General features: G+C 40.2%; 1 protein-coding gene across 5 annotated transcripts in view; it reads right to left on the reverse strand.

Annotated features, from left to right (window-relative positions):
- Positions 1-6563, reverse strand: part of ARID1B (AT-rich interaction domain 1B) — a 322664-nt gene that overhangs the window by 143046 nt on the left and 173055 nt on the right. The window lies entirely within an intron of this gene.

Here is a 6563-nt window from a genome sequence, read left to right on the forward strand (position 1 = left end):
AAAAAGTCTGGAAACACCTGAACTCTTCCCCAGGCAAAGGCCAAGAGCAGCTGGCTGAGAGATACAGTGAATGTTTGAAAGCCTGAGAAAAGCAAGCTGCCAGGTCATCGAGTGGTGCTCCAGATCAAACCCCTTGCTGGTTGCCACACACTGCACAGCTCTAGAGTTGATACATGCTAATCTGCGACAAYAGGAACAGACGCAGGAAAGCAAGCACACCGATTTTTCATTAGACTCCTTAAAAATACTTCACACTTCAGCACCTTTCACCKGAGAATCTCAGTGCTTTTATGAATTCTAATTAATTAACCTTCCCAATACACTAGTGAAGTCAGAAATGTCATCATACCAATATGGAGAAAGAAGAGTAAGGCAGAAAGAGGTTAAATAATTTTTTAGCAGTCATGTGCCAAGCCAGGGACACACTCAGGAAAAGAATCCCAGATCTCGACTCTCAGGCTCACAGTTTAACCACTAGGAAATTTTCTATTTCTCTGATTTACATCCTATTTTAAATGACTACTGCTGCATTATAATTTATATAACTAGTATAACTATAACTAATGTATCTAATCTCCAGTTTAACATGAGAAGAGTGAAGGATTTAAGGCAAATCAAGAGGGAAAAAATGAAATGTGAAGTTTAAGCCTGAAGCATGTTATAACGCCAGAATTATAAACCYCTGAACAAGAGGGTTTATAATGGAAAGGCTGATAAACTAACAATGATGGCAGCACTTAAATATATTTATGCCATGATCTAGCAACATATGGTATTTCTTCATCTCTAAATTAAAAAAGGGAGGAGAAAAAAAGAGGAGGGCGGAGATAAAGCATTCATAGGAACTAGGAATAAATGAAGAAAATTAACCTGGAGTTACTGATTGTGACCTGTCCAGCTAATTAGGAATGGTAGTAAGAGGCTACAAAATAGCTTCYCATTCAATAGGAGGTAGGAAAAAAAATCCAAGTAAATAAAATCAATCTAAAATGATATGATATGTATTAGCTCCTWATATTAAGCTTCTAATCCTTTAGGCACTTTATAAATATTAAACAATCAGTCCTGGTGAGACTGATAAATATCCATAATATATTTTACAGATGAAGAAACAGACAGAGGGTTAAGTGATTTGCCCAGGGCCAAAAAGAATAATCAGCCATCAGATTGGAAATAACTGTATGACTGCTTGTCACAATATAGTGTCCTACTCAGATRCTCAGGTGGCTACTGAAAAAAGTCATTCCACCACCAGAAGCATTGTGGTTAGGGTTAATGTGGTACACATCTGAAGTGCTCATTTTCACTAAGCTTACTGTTTTGGTACAACATCCAGCTACCACCACTAGGTAAGACCCCAAAACTTGTTCAAACTCACTCAGTTTTCTCTGTGTAGTATTATGCAGTCACATACCCCAGATGCTATCTCCAGTTCCATTAATCATAGAATCATAAAGATTGGAAAWATCTCCAAGACCATCAAGTCCAACTTTTGACTGAACACCACCACGTCAACCAGATCAAGTGCCATGWCCAGTTGTATCTCAGACATTTCCAGCAACAGTGATTCTACACCACCCTGGGCAACCCATTTYAAYTCTGACCACCCTTTCAGTGAAGAAATTCTTCCTGATGTCCAACTTGAACTTCTGACACAGCTTGAGGCTATGTCTTCCTGTCCTGTCACTTGTTGCCTGGGAGAAGAGGCTGACCCCCACCTGGCTACAACCTCTAGTAGTTGTTCTACCTTTCAGGTAGTTGAAGAGAGTGGATGCATATTACCATGCTACATTTCTATTATGGAGATTTATTTATGGGTCCTTCTTTCACTCCCTCCTTGAAACCACCAGGGTTGCTGATGCCTTGCCAGTCCCAGTACACTGTCTCCCTTTCCCTGMTGTCCCTTCCTCCTCCCTCTCCTTCCCAAGAGTCCCAGCTGGGCAGAGAGCCCCAGCGAGCCTGTCCAGGGCCGCCTGCTCCCTGCCCTGCAGCAGCATGACATGAATAGAATGGGATGGAATCCCTGCACTAATCCAGCACAGATCAAGAAGAATTTTAATTTGGGCTCCACACTGTGTCTCATCTGCAGAGAGGGCACCTCACTTGCCAGGATCCTCATTGTAGAGCACAGGTGTATTGTCAACACCTGGGCTCTGCTAAGGAAACTCTTGCTCAGAGAGAATGCTTGTGACTGCCACAGTTCCAAAACACATCAATTAGCACGGCACATTGACCAGCATATGTGCAAAACTCAATCCTTCTTTTCACCAAGAAACTGAGAGGAACAAACTGTGACATCAAAGAGTAAAGAGGTTTAAGCTGGTTCAACATACCGTTAGTCTCTTACATASAGAAATATTTTCTTCTATGTTTAGAAACGTAAGACTCAGAGAAACAGTAAAATGGCTTGGAATGAAGCTAGTACAGATAACAATTCTAATTAAAAATGTTATTGAACAGGTCTGATAACACTGCTTCTACTTTTCCAAGAAYGATTACACCACTTCTGTGATAAATACCTGTCCTCACCTTACAGATGATGCCATGAAATATCCTCTGTATTCTTTGTTATTACTGTGTTTAACAGTGGACTAGTGTGTTAGTCCATTCATTTGGACCTTCTAACTGCTGACACCAAAAGATACACAACATAAAGAACTGAAACAAGACATTTTCCTCATGCTGAGCTTCCAAAAAGAAAGAAAAAAAAAAAAGCCAAAATGCATTGCCAYCTAGGCTGAGTGGACCCCCCTCTAGTGGGAATGCTCGTGTACTTCAATCAGCACCCACATCACCCCAGCAAAAGGGAGCAGTACCTTAAGAATCAGGCATCATCTTTTCCTTAATCATCGTCAGAATATATACCACTTCCATTCCAATACATTAAAAAATGAACAAGACATTAATTATTRCTTTAAGATAATCTGATGTTAAGAACTTCCCATTATATACTTAGTTGTGGCAGCTGAACATTTTCTCTTTTAATTGGTTGTTCTGAGTGCAGACATGTAAATATCTTGGGTAGGTGGGGTGTTTTTCTTTTACAGTGAAAAATTCACTGCATCACTAAAAAATGCAGACTTGATTCTTAAATGAAGCAGTGTTGATKTCATGTACATATTTACATCCGTATCAGATACAGCAGCTTTCCCCTAGGCACTGCTCTGAATCTTTGCTCCAGTCCACACTTATCACTCCTCAAAAYACAGTGCTGTAGTTGAATGCTGTTTGCCCCATATTTTGTTTCCACRTAAAAGCAATTTTTGGTCTGTTCTTTGGTGTTTTTCCCGGTTTATCTRAAGAACCAAACAGCCTTTTTACTTCTAATAAACAAACTCAAACCACACTTGCAGTATCCTGCAATTCTGGGCTAGAAGGCTATTTTAAGTGGTAAGGGTAAATGAAGGGGTAGTATTCTAGGGARTGTGTGTATTAACCATACACTGTGGATGAATTACACAGGACACAATTAGTGGCTTAAGCAGGAGCATCCCACTGCTGAAGGACAACTGTYGTGCCTGGGCAATTGACCCTTCCTACAGCCTGGTTCCCCACTGTMACTGCTGGTTCAAGCACAGCCTCCTGGGGCTGGCCAGGATGGGGTCCAGAAACCTCCCCAGAGCATGACAAGGTGACACCTCACTGCACAACTTACATGATCTCCAAAGTGGGCAGCTGTAGCCAAGACCACCACTGCTTATGTAGTATTCTATGAYTTAATGATCAAATAAAATAGCATTTAGTATTTATTTTACAACATGAAAGAATTCATAAACATCATATCAGTCTGAAGGATCCAAAGAGTAATGTGTGCAGTACTGTGAAACAAAATGGGGAGCAGCCTTGAGTCTCTTTTTGTCAGAAGTAATGAGATTTTGTCAGTAGTTTTATTTAGCTTCTCAATAAATGACTCATACAGACCCAGTTYGACAAAGAATATTGCATCGCAACCAAGTTACCTCCCTGTCAAAGAGAAAAGGAGTTGAAACATAGATGGAACCCTTGAGGTGCAATGCTGAACAYGGCCTTTTTGGAAAAAAGTTGCAAAACACAATGATCAGATGACACGAGGAATTATTATATTTTGGTCTTCTTCAAAACCATATTCAGCCCTGGTTCAGTCCTCAGCTCAGCCAAGGTCCTTCTTGGCTCGTTAAGTCTTTGTTTGAGATAGGATTAGGTGAAACTAAGCAAGAGTCATGGGAAGTGAAATACCATTAAGAGGAGGAATTACAGCCACACTTAATGTCCAGACTGTTGCCCAAACAACAGAATATGAAGTAGCAAGTACACTGGGACAAAATAACTAACTCACAAAAGAACTGGGTTACAAAAGCCCTCTCCATCTTGTTTGGGGAAATTGGAAAATAAGCACTAATAATAATTTCTGATGCATGCCAAATCCCTTGTAATATCCTGTTAACATTAATGCTAAAAAGGATCATTGATCTACATTTAACTACCCACGCAAAACCAACACGTTTACAGCACACGTTTAACAGTGTTCTGAAACTTGGGTCGGAGCTCCTCAGCATTCACCAATGGAGCCACTATTTGCAGATGGCAGGTGAGGGGGTTACAGCAACTCTGGCAAGGGACGCAGCAGACTGGAGCAGCTCTGATAGAGACAAAATATTCTGTATGGGCACTTACAGTTTCTGTGGTTCACACACGAGAATTTGCCCAGCTGGCTGCAAATTTTATAGGCTTTCTATTGTCATTTGTTTGACATTATTATTCTAGGAAAATTATAGCACAGGGCTTTTCTGATACCTAGAGGGTTTTTGCCAACTGCCTGCTTACTAAAAAGGCATGCCTCTGGCTCTTCTAAAATATGCTCAAAACAAAACAAATGTGCAAGTTAATACTTGCATTTTGCAATACTTTTCCCTGTTYGGTAACGATCAATCAGTTTAGAAAGGGCTCTATTCCCTGTGATAACAAATCTAAAAAAGAATGAGCCAAGGCAGGTGCATCCTCTTGAATGACTACCGCCAAATCACCTTCTTGCTATTGGGGTGCACTTCTTGCTCAATTGTGACAAGACCAAACCACATCACTCTGTCCAGTTCAAACTGGTCTTGYATCCATGTTTGCCCTCTGACTTATGCAGGACTTGGTGAGTTTTCCCCCTCTCCTGGAGAGAGGCTCTGCAGTTCCAGCAATTCAGTGGGTGTCAGTCCAGGCATAGAGCAATGAAAATGTAACTCCAGTTACTATTCCCACATACCAGTCTTGCTGAGCTGCCTATAGAAAATAGCCTGGATAGCATGAAACACGGAGGATGCTGTAGTGCTTGGTGTAGATACACCTTCATAATCATTTTCTAGCACAGATTTTCAGCTTTTAAGGTTTTCCCATCAGCCCACCCACCCACACACCACCAGTTCTGAACTCATCTTTTAAACGGTGATAGGAAGTTAATTCAGTTTTCATTTTTCAAAGTCCTTAGTTTATTTCAAAGATGAATATGGCTACAGTCATTCATATCTTTATGAAATCCAGTTTAACTAGCTTTAATATCTCCTCCCTTTGCCATCCTTTTCAAATAATTTAGGATTCAGTAATTGTGTCAGATAGTTGTCCTCRTTGGAGCAGGGACAAACCTACATGACCCACACTAGTTTCTGGCAGTTCTTCAAGGACTTACTGTGGGTGTACACTGCTTTAAATGCACATTGAACTGTGGGAATAAACTTCGGCAATTGCAACAACCCTTCCTTCCCTTTTTTCTCGGCTACCTGCCACCAGTTTTGTTTATTTTTTAATTGCAATCATGCATGTTCTTCAGGCTAGGTTTCAGGTCTGTATTTGGCTAAGTGGGTATTGGGCATGTTACCTGGACAATCCTTAAATAAATACGTTAAAGACACACCTTTGTTATGACCCTGAATCTATGCCTGAAATATAGCTGTGACAGTCACATAGCGTAAATCTCATGAATTAAGGAGAGATCAGCTGAAAWTTCCTCACTTTCTACACAAAGGTTGTTGAGACTACTTACTCAGGCCTTTCAGTTAAGTAAATGCTATCTCCTCACAGTCTGACCTATGTAAGAACTGGAAACCATGTGACCCAGTTCATGGTAATTATTCATTAAATCTGGCATCCCCTTTTTCTCAGGCTTTCCCTCTCATTTATTTTACTTCTTTRTGGTATCAGTCATTTATCTCTTTTTCTAACTGTTTCTAGCAATAAGAAAGATCAATGTTCTAATTTTTGAAGCCACAACTTTTAGGTTGAAAAATACAAATCAAGTAACACAATGATCCCTCTTTAAATGATAGAGTAACTTTGTGTGCTACTTCGTGTTAAAAAGGTTTGAAAATACACTTCAAGAAATTATTCTGCAGCTCAAATTGCTTATTAATTCTCCTCGTTCTCCTTATTAGCATGTACAGACAACACAGTGGCTCAAGGACGCAGCTCRCTGAAGCAGCTCTGTTCTTGGTCAGCCAGTGTTTGAGATAAAACACAAGGATGCATCATGTTCTTAAAACCTGATTAGTGGAACAGATCTGTCCTGCTCATATTTTTAGTTTTTCTTAAATGTCAGTGCTTTT

This window comes from Malurus melanocephalus, unplaced genomic scaffold (genome assembly GCF_030028575.1).
Source record: "Malurus melanocephalus ecotype Western Australia unplaced genomic scaffold, MMel_1.1 scaffold_43, whole genome shotgun sequence".
NCBI classification, from domain to species: domain Eukaryota; kingdom Metazoa; phylum Chordata; class Aves; order Passeriformes; family Maluridae; genus Malurus; species Malurus melanocephalus.